Below are 17,916 nucleotides of genomic sequence, written 5' to 3' on the forward strand. Positions count from 1 at the left end.
CATCATACTCAATGGTCAAAAACTACATGTTTTCCCTCTAAGATTAAAAACAAGGAAAGGATGTAATCTTTCATGAAACCTACTCAATATTGTACTACAATGCCTACTGGTCTAAGAAGGCAATAAAAAGAAAACCATAGGCCAATCTCACCTTTGAACCCAGGCACAAAAATTCTAAATATTAGTGAAGAGAATCTAAAAATGTAAGCAAAGAATAATAACACTATGATCATGTGTTATAAAACTCACTACATCAACAAATTAGTAGAGGAAAAAAAGTGTGATTATATAAGTAGATACAGGAAAGGCATTGGATAAAATTTAGCAGCCTATCTTTACAGAAGAATCTTTGTAAAACAGGATCCAAAGAAACCACATCAATATCATGGAGGTGATTTACCAAAAATCAGCAACATCCATTCTGTTTGATAAAATAATTTTTTGGAGTAAAATGATGAATGAGGTAGATGGCTACCATTATTACCATTATTACTCAATAGGAGAAATAAAACAAATTAACTGAGGAAAGCAATATTCTCGCTTCTAAGATGTTTTAAGTAGACTCCACCTATTTACTCCTTCATTCAAAATATTTGTATTAATGACATACGAATTAGGATAAAATATACTAAGATAATAAAATTTATAATAGTTTAAATAAGGCCGTTTACTTTCTCATGCTGACCAGTCTAGGTGAGTAGAGTAGCTCTGCTCCATAAAGTCATTCGATTTTGTTTTACCATATCCAAAATCACTGCCATCAGCTACACGATGAACGCATTCTAGCCCACGGAATAAGGAAACGTGGAAACAAAGAGGCAACAATAACAATGTAAGCACATAAAATCAAAGTTGTACTCATTACTTCTGCTCACTTTCCAATGTAACAACAACAAAAAAGTTGTAGTCTGATGAATATACTTAGCCACAAGTGAGAGTGTGAATACAATCTCTAGTTTTCAGTCAATTGCCAAAAGAAGAGAAAAGAATGGATGTTAAAGGGAAAAGTGGTCTTCTGCAAATGCTCAATATGTGCCTTGTGAAGAGAAAAAAAAGTCTCTAACATGATGAAGCTTATATTCTCTACTATGTAGAGATAGATAATATGGAAATAAAACACAAAATATATAATAAGTAAACTGCTTTATACTTAGGCTGGTCTGGGATATTGCTAAGAAGAGACAAGACACAGGGGGCACCACAGAAAAAAAACATTCCAGTCAGAGCAAATATGAAGTGCAAAGAACCAGACAGAAGTATGCTTCATGAGACGAGACCACATTTGGCATGTCTGAAAAACAGAAAGAAGGTCACTGAGATGGAAAGTCATTGCAGAGCTTTGAGCAGAAGAGTGGCTTTGAAAAGGATCAAGTTGGGGAGATGACTTCTGGAATAGAGATGTGAGAAATTCTGTGGAATCTCTTCCCAGTGAAACAATATCTGGTGGGAATTTTTTTTTTAAGTTAAATATCTCTGGAAATTGTCCAAAGGGCATACAGTAAAATAAACATCTATTCAAGAAAATCTATTACATCTCAGTATTAACAGTGAATCTTTGCCATTTAAACCACAATTTTCTCTCGTTTCCTCCCTTCCTCCTTCGACCCCAGTTCAGTATGACAGAAGTTCTACCTTGAATAAGTACAGCCGAGAACAAAGGATCCCTCTCCCACTGGGTCCTAGTTGAGGACTACGGTATTTTCACAAGAAATGCATAAATTTATCTCGCATCCCAAGCCTACCTACATGTTTCAGAGATATTATGTCAGGAAAGAATAGTTGAGAGGTCTGGGGCTTTCTTCATCCCTCCAGCTCCCACTGATAGGCAGAAGTTCTAATCAAGGTGCAACAGGTAGAGAATACTGGAGCCCTGGTAGCTCTTATTCCAGATCACTTATAAGATAGCGATTCTGTGCCAGGTGAGGCAAGCTGAGAAGACAAGAGACTGCTGTCACAGCTGAGCATTCTATTTGTGAATGTCACTCTGAAAAAAGTGAACCACTGCCTCCTCCCTCTGATCCAGGACAGTGGCACAGTGATTTTGCCCAAAGATAAATGTAGCCCATATGAACATAGAATCTGAAGTGCTCCCCTCATCCCCTCAAACTGAACTGACTTTATGAAACAGAGTATGGAGAATTTCAAATCTAAAGGCACTGTTAAAAACAAAGGAGATTATGGTGTTAAGCAATTAAGAGAAGGATGGTAGTTCCATGAGACTAAAAAGGTAAACTGAAGATCAGGTTGAAATTTTCCAGAGAGAAACAAGAAAAGAGCTAAGAAGAGTACTGGGATTAGACCAAACAGCAAAAACTGGTCTCAAAGATTACCCTGGAAAGGGCCTCAACATAAAATGAATCAGACTGTTAATTTATGTCCCAGAGCATTGTTAAAGACAATAGAGCAATCAACCGGCAATTAGTAAAGGTTGACACTGAGTTTGATACTAAAACAGTTCAGAAGACTTAACAGGGAAATCAGAGAAGACAGTCAAAGAGAGCCCTGCTTATACCACTGTCCTCCCAAGAGCAACTAGAGCTGGCCAAACAGCTGACTATAGCTGGGGCAAGCTCTGAGGAGCAATATCAGAGGCTGCACAATGCAGGGTAAATAGACTTCACTAAAATAGTCCAGACAAGTTATTAAACAAATAAACAAATCACAAGAAACTCTGGGTGGGGCTACAGTATCCCGGATTATTACGATATAGTACCTAAAATGTCTAATTTTAAACAAAATGTTATTAGACAAAGAAACACAAAAATGTAAACTATATACAAAATAGGGCAGACAACAGAAGCCAACATATAAAGGGCCCAGACAACAGACAAAACAGACAAAGACTTCAAAGCAGGTATTATAAATATGTTGAAAGAAAATCAAGCTTAAGTAAGTAAATACGCTTAAAAGAAATCAAATACATTTAAAGGCATGATAACAATGCCTTTTCAAATAAAGACTATCAATAAAGACATAAAAATAATTTTACAAAAACAAAAATTTTGCAACTAAGAAGTACAATAACTGAAACAAAAAATTTTACTCCAGTGGCTCAACAGATTATGCAATCTGAAAAACAGAAATAAAATGAAGACAAGTGAGCAGACTCACAAAAAGTTGAGGGATAGGATTGAGTCCACCAGTACAAATAATGGGAGTACAAGAAAATAAGAGAGACAGAGAGAAAAAGGCGGAAAATAAATAGGAGAATAATGGCTAAAAATTCTATAACTTGATTTTGAAAAATTAATCTACACATCCAAGAAGTCCAATGAACACAAAGAGGTCCACATCCAGACACATCATAGTAAAACTACTGAAATCTAAAGACAGAGAAAATCTCGAAAATGTTTTCTTGAAATCAAGAAAAATGATGAGTCACATCCAAAGGAACCCCAATAAAATTAACTATGGCTCTCTTATGAGAAACAATGGAAGCCAGAAGGCAACAGTATGACATTGTCAAAGTTCTGAAAGAAGAAAAAGAAGAAACTCAATCAACAATCTTAAATCCAGAAAATATGATCTTTCAAAACTGAAGGTGAAATAACAATGTTGCCAGATCAATACAAGCTAAAATAATTTACTTCTAGCAGCATGCCTTGTAAGAGCTACTAAAGGAAGTTCTATTTAGGCTGAAGGCAAGAGACCTCCATGTTTTTTAAGATAAAAAAAGCAGAGTGCTGGCAAAGGTAATTAAGTAATTATTAATCGGTATAAATGCATATTTTTTCTCTTAACTAATTGGAAAATTAATTATATAAACATATATATAAACACATAAACCCCCCTCCCTTTATCTCTCTCTCTATATACACACACACAATTATATATATAATTATATGATTTTGTGTGTATATTGTTACATATATACACATACATATATTGTTATATATATACACACATATAATTGTATTGTTGGATCTATAACATATAGAAATATATCTGACAATAAAGGCACAAGGAGGCAGGTGAAAGCAAAGTTGGAATAGTGAAACAACCCCAAACAGTAGCTCAAATTCATAAAAATGAAGAGAGCTAAAAATGATAAATAGAAATATTAATATAACAAACTCTATGAATATATCTATTCATCTTTTAGTTTCTTTAAAAAGTTTACAGTTTTATAATGTAATAATTATAGTCACAAACTGTTGGATTTGTGACATGTATAGATGTAATATGTCTAATTTAATAGTACAAAAACGGGGGAAAGAGAATAATGCTATATAGAAGTAACGTTTCCATATCTCACTAGACTTGTTAGTATAAATATGAAGTAGACATGATAAGTTAAAGTGTATATTGTAAGGCCTAATAAAAGCACCAAGATCATGCCTGTAATCGCAGCACTTTGGGAGGCTGAGTCGGGTGGATTAAAAGGTTAGGAGATCGAGACCATCCTGGCTAACATGGTGAAACTCCATCTCTACTACAAATACAAAAAATTAGCCAGGTGTGGTGGCAGGCACCTATAGTCCCACCTACTCAGGAAGCTGAGGCAGGAGAATGGCATGAACCCAGGAGGCGGAGCTTTTAGTGAGCAGAGATGGAGCCACTGCACTCTAGCCTAGGTGACAGAGCGAGACTCCGTCTTAAAAAAAAAAAAAAAAAAGCACCAAGAAAATCACTAAAAACATACAATTAAAAAATCAATAAAGAAATGTACATGTTAAACTATAAAATAATCACTAACAACAAAAGCTATAAAGGAAGAGAGGCACAAAAATGATATAAGATATATATGTGAATAATGTTAGGATTTAAGTTTATTTTAAAATAAATTTCCCTTATATTCTTAATATTTTATATAATTATATAATTAATTTTACATGGCTCCTATTTTAAATATAATCTTTAATTTTATTTTCATTTTCTTTCTAAAGCATACTATCTTATCTAATGATTTATTTTTTTATAATGTCTAATAGAAAGTAAACCCATAGAATTGAAGCGGTACAAATCATTTCCACAACCTATAGATGTTAAAACCTAATTTTTATCTCAGCAGAAGTATTTATTCACTTTCAGGAATTGCTCAAGCATTCGCTCATTCAAAAAGCACTGTTCTAGACTCTAGGGACCTATTGATTAAAAATTCAAAGTCTAATGATATTTAGATTAGAAAAACAAAAAATGGAAGATTATTTTTCTCTTTTTATAATGAATTGTGAGGACAAAACATTTAAATTTAACTTTTAACGACATCAGTTATTTAATCTCAACATTTCTTTAATATTTCCATCTCATCTTAGTTTTACTGGAGACTCCCTAATGACATTCTAACTTAGGAAGTGGCTTCTTAATGAACTACTGGCTGGAGGAATTCAGGAATTATCTGGTTGCCTTAGCAATTAAAAGTCTCATTACAAAATAGAAAATAACTAAAGAGTTCAAAATAAAATAGAGTGTTTGTAAAACTTTACTTTGCCTTCAATAAGTAAGTAGCTTCATTAATCCATTAAGGTCCTGGTTGGATAGTGTGAGACAGTCTAGATCTCAAGATCAAGGTAACCTAGACAGGAGAAGAGAGGGGTCTTGGATCTTTCATGAAAGAACTCAGATTTACTCTAATTTTCCAAGAATAAAGGCAAAAAAACAGGAGAATTTTAAAGTTATGGTATATATTACAGTTTAGCTTCAGGGTTATGAATCTAGTGAATTCACAAGCAAATTTTATTTGAGTATGCACGCATGGACTATACTAGGTAAAATACCCATAGCTTTCTTCAGATCCCCAAAGGAATCTGAACCCTCCCCGCAAAAAAGTCGAACGTTGGAACAGTTGTTGAAACAACTAAGAATGTTCTAAAAGAGAAGAAAAACAAGACTTGACGAGAAAGACCAAATATTAAACACTGAAAATGCATAATGTAAAATAGAAAATCAATACAGAGAACTAAAACAATATAAATCAGGACATTATTCAATTTAAAATAAGTCCAAAATATACATTCTAACTTTCTTTTTAAAAATCAAAATATATTGATTTTAAAAACCTAAAAACAAAAAACCCCACTACAGTTTAAAACAATAAAACAGAAGAAGTCTCCAATATGGAAGTTTTTCCAAAACAGAGTACCCAGTATTTGAGAAATGTGTTAGTACAGAGAGAATACCAAAAGAATAAAAAATAAAAATCCATACACTGTTCTATACCTGGAGCTCTTGCCCTTGCCCACTGAAATTAAGGTAATAGAGTTTCACTACGTTCTTTTGTAACTTTGGAAATATGAGGTCAGGTATTCAAGCCACTATCATGGCTTGAAATTTGAAGACTAGAAAGCCAATATAAGGGTCTATTAACAATTCTCTGAAATGACAACATGCAGGCAATCAGATATAATGCTCCCCCCCTACACTGAACCTGTCAAAGGGTGAGATAATAACTTCAGCAATTTCAGAAAAAAAATTGAGATTTCTTTCTATGGTATTAAATAACAAACAATTAGATTAATTTTTATTTTACAATTCAATACATAGGGATTAACTTAAAAATATTAGATAATTTTTAAGTTTTCCTCAAAGTTTGTTGCTAATTACCTAGGTTTAGTAGAAAAATACAAGGTAGTGAGTATCAAAATATAAAGGAAATGTTGATCACAGTAATTTTTAAATGAGAAAGAAGATACATATGCTTAGAATGTTTTAAAAGTATCTACAAAATGCTATCTGCAAAGAGCTCTAAATTTACATATTAATGAAAAAATTTAAGCCATTATGTAAGCATTAAGGTTTTACGGTAATAGGTAATATACCATTAATAAGGTATAAATTGCAGAAGCATGAAGAGTAAAACTTATAAAGACCCATAATTCAAATGATTATTAATTTAAAAGAGTAAGTCTGCTCTGTTATGTACTTAGTCTTCAGCTCTATTTGTCCTAAAGAGGAAATGATTCATTATAATGTAGTGCCACCTTTTAGTTCTTTTCTACTGTAAAACAAAGAAAGGTATATTAAATTATTTAAAAAGAATCATCACAATAATCATCACAATCAGTAAAGGAAAAGTCACTATCATCTTCAGAACCTTTGTAAATCAAAATATTTTAAATAGAAGTTATCCAGAACTGATGATAAAAGGTGATTTTCCAGGTAACTTTGGCAGTGGTTGAAAGTAAAAATATAGATAGATGGAAAAGGTGTGTATATTTTATCACAATTGAAAATATTAACTTGCAACATAGCCTTTAAGAGCTACCTTCAACCACCTTCACTCTTGTCGCTCATTTCACTAAAGATTTGACTTAATGACAAGAGTCTCATGTAAAAAGTATGAAGAAAAGATAAGCCAAGTATGAAGAAAAGATAAGGCCTTATCTTATTATTTGTATTAACAGTAGTACTATTATTAGCAGAAATAATAGAAAAGCAAATATTGTCTTGATAATATTAATAACATAACAGCTGGGTGAGGTGGTTCATGCCCGTAATCCCAGCACTTTGGGAGGCCAAGGTGGGCAAATCACTTGAGGTCAGGAGCTCCAGGCCAGCCTGGCCAACATGGTGAAACCCTGTCTCTAGTAATACTACAAAAATTGGCCAGGTGTGATGACACGCACCTGTAATCCCAGCTACTCGGGAGGCTGAGGCAGGAGAATCACTTAAACTCAGGAGGCAGAGGTTGCAGTGAGCTGAGATCACACCACTGCACTCCAGTCTGGGTGACAGAGCAAGACTGTCTCAAAATAATAATAATAATACACCATATAACTAGCAATTACTAGTATCAGTAATACAATAATAAAATATAATTCTATATGTCCATTGACTTGGCAAATCAAATTCTAGAAACTGTTTATAAAGACATTATAATGGATATATATACATATGTAAATTTACAGGGTTTGGTCCCTGTCATTTTATAATTTAGAGAAAACAGAAACCACAATAATGGCCACCGAGAAGGGAGAATTTACCTAAATAAAACATAACCATTCAGAAGAATACATTTAGCTATTACAAATTCTTTTTTTTTTTTTTAAACAGAGTCTCGCTCTGTCGCCCAGGCTGGAGTGCAGTGGCGGGAACTCGGTTCACTGCAAGCTCCGCCTCCCTGCAAGTTCATACCAGTCTCCTGTCTCAGCCTCGGGAGTAACTGGGACTACAGGCGCCCGCCACAACGCCCGGCTAATTTTTGTATTTTTTCGTAGAGAGGGAGTTTCACCATGTTAGCCAGGATGGTCTCAATCTCCTGAGCTCGTGATCCGCCCGCCTTGGCCTCCCAAAGTGCTGGGATTACAGAAGTAAGCCACTGCGCCCGGCCAGCTATTAAATATTCTTGTGGAATAATATCTAATACTATAGAAAATGGAAACAACCCTATTAGAAAATAGCAGGCATAACATACCCTTTTTTGTAAAATAAAAATACACCCACATGTATATGTCACATTTTAAAAATTGTATACACACACATACAATTATCAATCATTACTACACTCTGGCTTTTACAGACCATTGCACAGGTACCTACCCACACATTTGGTTCCACATTTTTCCCTTGTTCAAATGGACATAAACTTTTGCCCTTGTTTTATGCAAACAAAGAAGTTTGTTAAATGTATTTTTTTGTAACTTGCTTTTCTCACTTAATACATTGCTGAATTCGCTCAAATTAAATTTTAGAATTAATTCACTTTTTAACAACTGCCTAATATTTTATACTGTGTTTGTATCCAGTTTTCAACAAAGGACACACATAAGTTTTTCAAGAGTTTTGCCACTACAAATAAGACAATCTCTCTCTTGCTCTCTTTCTCTGTCTCTTCCTAGCCTTCTCCCCCACCCCACCATCTCTCACACACACATTTTATTTTTGTAGTATAAATTTCAAGAATTGTTATTGCTGGCGTAAGAATGTATTAGTCAGGATTCTCTCAAAAAATAGAACCAGTAGAAAATATATATATATATATATATATATATATATATATATATATATATATATAGCGAGAGAGATTTATTTTAAGGAATTGGCTCACACAATTGTGGAAGCTGGCAAGTTTGAAATCTGTAGGGCAGGCCTGCAGAGGAAAGTTGATGTTGCAATCTCAAGTCCAAATCTGCAGTCTGAAAATTCAGGCAGGGTTTCTATGTCATAGTCTTGAGGCAGAAATGCTTCTCCAGGAAACCTTCGTCTTTGTATTTGAGATCTTTAATTGATTAGATGTGGCTCACCCACATTATAGAGGGTAATATGCTTCACTCAAAGTCTACAAATTTAAATGTTAATCACATCTAAAATTCTACCTTTATAACATCTGGACAGGTGTTTGACCAAGTAACTGAGCACCGTAGCCTAGCCATGTTGACACATAAAATTAAACATTACAAATAGTATAACACTTTAAAAATTAATTTTAGTAAAGAATTGCCATTTTATTTTTTAAAATGGTGGTGGCAATTCTCACCAGTAATATAATTCCCCTTCTCTTAAATCCTTATAAGAACTATTATCCCACTTTAATTTTTTTTATTATTAGGGAAATATATTTCATTGCTGATATAATTTGCATATCTTGAATATTAATGAGGTTAAGGATCTTTTGATATGCTGGTTGGTAGTTTATATTTCTTCTTCGGTAAGTTGTCTATTCACATCCTTTATCCATTTTTTTGACTCATTTTTTTTTCAAGTACTTTATATACAAGCTATTTATATGTGAACATTTTCTGATTTGTATAGACAGATTCTTTAGAAAGTAGTTAAATACATTTTTTCCACATATAGGCCACTTACAAATGGTCTCCCCCACAACAAGGTTAAAAAATATTTCATTTAATTATCTTCTAAAGTCCTATATGTAATGTTTTAACTCATCTGAAATATATTTTTGTTTATGGTGTACTGTAAGAAAACAAATCTTTTGTTTAGAAAAATAAACAATTTTACTATTATCAATTATTAAATAAATCATCCTTTCCCCACCAAAAATGATACTCCTATCATACTTTGTGATTCCCTTATATACACAGCTCTTTTTAGGGGCCCTTTTTATTCTGTTCATCTGATTTCTCTATCCCTGTGCCAATACAACCATATATTGATAAAGTGGCCTAAGAGTAATTTTTCATATTTGGAAAGGCATACTTTTTCAGTTGTTTCTTGGATATTATAAAGCATTTAATTTTTTTTCTCAGGAACTTTAAAAGCGTATTTCCCAGTATCTCTACAAAAACAAGATTGTAATTGAAATCACTTATTTTTAAATATAAACTTAAAAAGGATGGTTATTTGTATTATACTGAATTCCCACCCAGAAATATGGTATTTATATTTGTTCAGGTTTTATTGTATGATAAAAATTATTTTCTTCACATAGGACCTTTATCCTTTGTATGTTGTTTCTTTCTCTTTTTTTTTGAGATGGAGTTCTGCTCTGTCACCAAGCTGGAGTACGGTGGCGTGATCTCGGCTCACTGCAACCTCCGCCTTCCGGGTTCAAGCGATTCGCCTGCATCAGCCTCCTGAGTAGCTGGAATTACAGGTGCGTGCAACCATGCCCAGCTAATTTTTGTACTTTTAGTAGAGACAGGCTTTCACTATGTTGGCCAAGATGGTCTTGATCTCTTGACCTCATGATCCGCATGCCTCGGCCTCCCAAAGTGCTGAGATTACAGGTGTGAGCCACAGTGCCTGGCTTGTATGTTGTTTCTTAAATATTTTCCACTTTTATTAACAAGGTGAAATAGAAAATTTTCCATTTATAAACAATTGGAATATTGTTACTATGAAGAAAAAACATCCATTTTTATATCTGCATATTTTGTATCCAGCCACCAGCCAAACAAATTTTTAAATTTCACTAATCTCTTTGATTTATCATTCATATCAATACATCATATAATAATATAATTTCTTTCTTATTTTCTAAACATGTGACCAGATTTATCTTATCGTGTATGGCCTTAACTGGAAATTCCAAAACAATGTTAAAAATTTTAAATTTTAAAATAAATATAATATTTAATAAATAGCTCAGTCTTTTAAAATTATTTTTATTAGAAAGAATGTTAATTTTATTAAATTACTTTTCAGCTATTCAGTAACATGATTACATTTTCTCCATTACTTAGTTGTATTAATAAGTTTCCCACTTATTGTCCCTCAATTCCTGGACTAAACTTTACTTGGTCATGATTTATTAAACTTCTCATATATTGCAGAACATTATGATTGATTAACATTTAACATTTGTGTCTACCTGTGTTCCTGATGCTGGGCAGTAACATTTTTATTACCCTATTATGTGTTAGAATTAAAATTATACCAACCTTATAAAATGAATAGGTGTTTTAAAACTTTTCCTATGGCCAAGAATAATTTAAACAATATTATAGTCTTGTTGGTTAAAGATTATGTAGAACTCAGAAATAAAACCACCAGAGAATAGTGCCTTTGTCAATGTTCATTCATTATTTTATTACTTGCTTATTGGTCTAATAGAGTTATTATACTCACCTTTAGTCCATTTTGATGGTTTGTATTTGCTAGACATCATTCTTATTTTGGCAGATAAGTGCCATCCAACCTTTCCATGTCATGGCTAACAAAAAAAAGATATTATTTGTTTATTATTGAAAACAAACCAAGTAACTTGTGGCTGGAAGGGACCTGCCAAAAAGGTGCAGAGGATTATGCCTGCCCTAGGCTTGTGCTGACTGCTGAACCATAACCCCTTATGGGCATGTCTATATGACATAGTAAGCTGGTGAGAAGTTTTTCTCTAGACTTGAATATTTCATAGTTTCATATGCTAGTCATTTATGTAATTTTAGTACTATTAGTAATTCTGGTTATAGATCTTCTCATTACTTTTCTAAAATATTTTTCTGGCCTGGGCCTATCTATTTCACTAGTCTTTTGAGAGAATAAGCAATTAGTTCTCACTCATTTGTGGGGGCTAAAAATTAAAATTAAAAGCATGATTTCCTAACCCTAGTTTTTTTGTTCAACTTCTGTGTTAATTTGCCATTCCAACTTTTATTTATTTTTAAATTTTTAATTTTTGTAGTTACATAGGAGGTGTGTATAGTCACAGGGTACATGAGATATTTTGATACAGGCCTATAATGCACATAATAATGTCACTAGGATAAATAGGGTATCCATCACTTCAAGCATTTATCCTTTCTTTGTTTTACAAACAATCCACATATATTATTTTTAGTTATTTTATAATGTACAATAAATTTTTCTTGACTGTAGTCACTCTGGTGTACTATTAAATACTAGATCTTATTCATTACATCTACCTATATTTTTATACCTATTAACTGTCTCCACTCCACCCACCCTACTACCCTTCCCAGCTTCTGGTAACCATCATTCTATCTCTACATCCATGAATTCAACTGTTTTAATTTTCCGCTCCTATAAATGAGTGAGAATAAGCAAAGTTTGTCTTTCTGTGTCTGTCTTGTTTCACTTAACATAATGACTTTCAATTCCAGCCATGTTGTTGCAAATGACAGGATCTCATTCTTTTTTGTGGCTGAATAGTATTTCATTGTGTATATGTACCACATTTTTTTTTATTCATTCATCTGTTGATGGACACTTAGTTTACTTTCAAATCTTGGCTATGGTGAATAGTGCCACAATAAACAAAGGAGCACAGATATATCTTCAATAGACTGATTGCCTTTACACTGGGTATGTCCTTAGCAGTGGTAATGTTGGATCATATGGTAGTTTGTATATTTTTGAGGAACATCCAAGCTGTTGTCCATAGTGGTTGTTCTAATCTACATTCCTACCAACAATGTCAAATTATACTACAGAGATACATAACCAAAATAACATAGTACTGTCATAAAAACAGACATCTACAGATGTCTCTACATCTGTGCCAGCATTTGTTTTTGCCTGTCTCTTTGATAATAGCCATTTTAACTAGGGTGAGATGGTATCTCAATGTAGTTTTGATTTACGTTTCTCTGATGATAAATTATGTTGAGCACCTTTTCATATATGTGTTTTCCATGTATATGTCTTCTTTTGAGAAATGTTCATTCAGAACTTTTGCCCATTTTCTAATCAAATTATTAGATTTTTTTCCTATAGGGTTGTTTGAGCTCCTTATATATTGTGGCTATTAATCCATTGTCACATGGATATTTTGCAAATATATTATCAATTTCTGCAGGTTGTCTCTTTATTGATTGTTTCCTTTGCTGTGTAGAAGCTCTTTAACTTGATGTGATCCCATTTGTCCATTTTTGCTTTGGTTGCCTGTGCTTGTGGAGTATTTCATCATCAATTAAAATAATTATATAATTTTTGTCCTCCAATTATATTAATATGATGCACCACATTGATTGATTTACGTACGTCGAACCATCCTTGCATTCCCAGGGTAAATTCCACTTGGTCATGATGAATGGTCTTTTTAATGTGTTGATTTTGGTGTGCTGTTATTTTGTTGAAGATATTTGCATCAATGTTTATCAGGGATACTGGAATGTAGTTTTCTTTTTTAATATCTCTTTTTCTGATTCTTCTATCAGGATAATACTGGTCTTGTAGAATGAGATTGGAAGTATTCCTTACTCCTCTATTTTTGGGAATAGTTTGAATAGGATTAGTGTTAGTTCTTCTTTAAATGTTTAGTAAAACTCATCAGTGAAGCCATCAGGTCCTGAGGTTTTCTTTGCTAGAAGACTTCCTATTACAGCTTTGATCTTACTACTTGCTATTGTTCTGTTCAGGTTTTGGATCTTTTCATGGTTCAGTGTTAGTAGATTGTATGTGTCTAAGGATTTATTCATTTCTTCTAGGTTTTCCAATTTATTTGCATATAGTTTCTCATAGTATCATTTAGTAATCTTTTGTATTTCTGTGGTTTTGGTTGTGATGTCTCTACTATCATCTCTGATTTTGCTGATTTGGGTCTTCTCTCTTTTTTTTCTTGGATAGTCTGGCTAAAGGTTTGTTGATCATATTTATCTTTTAAACACCAATTTTTTATTTCATTGGTCTTTTGTATTATTCACCTCATTTCAATTTCATTTATTTCTGCTCTGATCTTTATTATGATCTTGTCTTCTACTAATTTTGGGTTCCATTTGCTTTTGCTTTCCTAGTTCTTTAAGATTCATTGTTAGGTTGTTTATTTAAATATTTTTAATATATCTGATATTGGTGCTTACAGATATAAATTTACCTCTTAGTAGTGCTTTCACTGTATTTTATAATATTTGGTAGGTTCTGCTTCCATTATCATTAGTTTAAAGAAATTTTTAAATTTTCTTCATAATCTGCTCATTGACCCACTGGTCATTCAGGAGCATATTGTTTAATTTCCATGTGTTTGTATAGTTTCCAAAATTCCTCTTGATGTTGATTTCTAGTTTTACTCCATTGTCATCAGAGGAGACACTTGATATAATTTCCATTATTAAAAAAATATTTTAAGACTTGTTTGTTGTCTAATACATGGTCCATCCCTGAGAATGATCTATGCAGTGTTTTATTGATAGGTAAGATCTTTTGCCATTTTGTTATTTGACATTGAACTTCATCCTCCTGCTTTTTAACTTTTTGTTGTTTCTATTTATATCTTAATATGCTGTCTATGTCTTAAAAAGTTGTTGTAGTTATTATTTTTGAATAGTTATCTTCTAGTTTTTTTTTTTTAACTGAAGATATGACTAGTTTAGACACCACATTTGCAATGTTAAAATATTCTGTGTTTTTCTGTACTTACTATTACCACTGAGTTTTATATCATCAGATGATTTCTTATTGCTCATTAACTTCCTTTTCTTTCTGATTGAAGTATTCCTTTTAGCAGTTCTGGTGGGCAGGTCTGGTATTGATGAAATCCCTCACATTTTGTTTGTATAGGAAATAATATTTTCTTTCTATATGAAGGATATTTATACTGGACTTACTATTCCAGGATACAGCTTCTTTTTTCCTTCAGAACTTTAAGTATGTCATGCCACTCTCTCCTGGCCTAAAAGTTTTTCACTGAGAAGTCTGTTGCCAGATATACTGGAGCTCCATGTATGTCAATTATTTCTTTTCTCTTGCTGCTTTTAGGAATTTTTCTTTATCTTTGACCTTTAGGTGTTTGATTATTAAATACCTTGAGGTTGTCTTCTTTGGGTTAAATCTGCTTGATGTTCTATAGCCTTTTTGTACTTATATATTGATGTTTTTCTGTAGGTTTGGGAAGTTCTCTGTTACTATCTCGTTTTTTGTTTTGTTTGTTTGTTTGTTTTGTCTCTTCTGTGTGTTTTGTGATGGCATGTCGTAAAGCTCACTAATTCTTACTTCTACTTCATTCATTCTGCTGGTAAGAGACTGATTTACTCTTCAGTATGTCAATTGCATTTTTCAACTCCAGAGTTTTTGCTTCACTCTTTTTAATTATTCAATCTTTTTTCTAAATTGATCTCATAGGATTCTGGACTCCATCTCTATGTTATCTTGAATCATTTTGAGTTTCCTCAAGACAGCTATTTTAAATCATCTGTCTGAAAGTTCACATATGTCACTCTCAACAGGATTAGTCTCTGGTTCATTATTTAATTTGTTTGATGAGGTCATGTTTTCCTGGATAGTCTTGATGCTTGTGAATGTTTATCAGTGTCTGGCCATTGAAGAATTGGGTATTTATTGGACCCTTCGCAGTCTGAGGTTATTTGTATATGTGCTTCTTGGGAAGGTTTTTCAGATATTTAAAGGAATTTTGGTGTTGTGATGTAAGTTTTTGATCACTGTAGTCATATATACACGGTGCAAAAGTACTACTATGGCACAGTAGACTGAGAGCAGATTGCAGTGACATCAGATGGCAACTTCAACTCACAGGAAGAAAACATGAGTAATGGAAATTATAAATATGTAAATTAATTTCAAAGAGTCTATAAGTATATATTCCTTCCTCTTAATATCTTTAAAAGCAATAATTATGACACTTTTGTTTGGTTTAAATTACCACATATAGATGTAATATAGAACAACAATAGGGAAAAGGAAGGTAGAGAGATTTAAGTTATACTGGAGCAAAGTTCTATATTTTACTGAAATAAAGGTAATATTAATTTGAAGTACAATGTGATAAGATACATATTGTAGTACATAGAGCAACCACTGAGAAAATAACAAAAAATATAGTAAAAGGCAAGAAATAAAATGGTAAACCAGAAAATACCTGTTTAATATAAAAGAATGTGAGAAAGGAGAAATAGAGGGAAATACATGTGATATATAAAAACCCAAAAGAAAAATGGTGGATGTAAGTCCAGCTATATAAATAATAATTTTAAATGAGAATGGATTAAATATTCCAATTAAAAGACAAATGTTTGGCCAGGCGCGGTGGCTCAAGCCTGTAATCCCAGCACTTTAGGAGGCCCAGACGGGTGGATCACGAAGTCAGGAGATCAAAACCATCCTGGCTAACACGGTGAAACCCCGTCTCTACTAAAAAATAACACAAAACTAGCCGGGTGAGTTGGCGGGCGCCTGTAGTCCCAGCTACTCGGGAGGCTGAGGCAGGAGAATGGCGTAAACCCGGGAGGCGGAGCTTGCAGTGAGCTGAGATCCGGCCACTGCACTCCAGGCAGCCCGGGCGAGAGCGAGACTCTCTCTCAAAAAAAAAAAAACAAAGAAGACAAATGTTTTCAGATTAACTTTAAAATAGCAAAACATAAGTTCTAACTACAATCTGTCTACAAAATAAACTTTAAAATTCAGAGATACGAATCAGCTAAAACTAAAATAATGCAAAAATACCTTAATAAGAGTGACTATAAGAAGCTGGAGTGGCTATACTAATATCAGACAAAATAGACTTTAAGATAAAACATGTTACTGAAACAAAGACAAAAATTTTACAGTGTTGGAAATGTCAATTCATCAGGTACACATAACAATTCTAAATGTGTATGCACCCAACAAAAATGCGACCTAAATATATGATGTAAAAAGTGGCACAATTGAAGGAAGAATTAGACAATTCAAGAGTAAGAGTTGTGGACTTTAATGCCACACTCTAAATAATAGACAGAATGACAACACAATAAATCAACAAACATATAGCAAATTATAGGAATCCTATCAACCAACTTTACTTAACTGATGTTTATGGAACAATTCACCCAATAATAGAGAATGAAGTTTCTTCTCAATCACATGAAACATTCTCCAGGATATATCTCATAAACAAGGCTATAAATAAGTCAATAAATTTTAAATAATTGAAATCAACAAAGTATGTTCAGTAATCATGATAAAATTAAATGAGAAATCAACAACAGAAGAAAATTTTGGAAATTCAAATATATCTGCAAATAAATTTATTATTTATAAATAACCATGGGGACAAGAATAAATTGCTAAAGCAATTACAAATTATTTGAGTTAAATGAAAACACAACATATAAAACATTATGAGATGTAGCTAAAGCAGTGCTTAGATGAAAACAGCTGTAAATGCCTATATCAGAAAATAAGAAATATGTCAAATCAAAATCCAAACTTCCACTTGAAAAATTTGAGGTGGGGTGGGGAAGGAGGGAGGTAAAGGAATCCCATAGCAAGCAAGATTGAAGGAATAAAAATGAGAAAGGAAATCAGTGAAATAAAAAACTAGAGAAATAGTAGAGAAAATCAATAAAATCTTTGATTCCTTTAAAATATCAACAAAATAGCAAACCTCTAGGTAAGCTAACTAATTAAAACAAAAGAAGGCATATATTGCTAAAATAAAAAAAAGACTACATGTCCCAGCTACTTGGGAGGCTGAGACAGGAAGATTGAGTGAACCTGGGAGGCGGAGCTTGCAGTGAGCCTAGATGGCTCCACTGGCACTCCAGCCTGGGCGACAGAGGGAGACTCCGTCTCAAAATAAATAAATAAATAAATAAATAAATAAATAAATAATAGTAATAAAAGTAA

General features: G+C 32.9%; 1 protein-coding gene across 2 annotated transcripts in view; it reads right to left on the minus strand.

Moving 5' to 3' along the window:
* Positions 1–17,916, minus strand: part of LRRIQ3 (leucine rich repeats and IQ motif containing 3) — a 169,159-nt gene that overhangs the window by 91,940 nt on the left and 59,303 nt on the right. The gene's annotated exons all lie outside the window — the stretch shown is intronic.

Source organism: Macaca thibetana, chromosome 1 (assembly GCF_024542745.1).
Source record: "Macaca thibetana thibetana isolate TM-01 chromosome 1, ASM2454274v1, whole genome shotgun sequence".
In the NCBI taxonomy this organism is placed as follows: Eukaryota; Metazoa; Chordata; class Mammalia; order Primates; family Cercopithecidae; genus Macaca; species Macaca thibetana.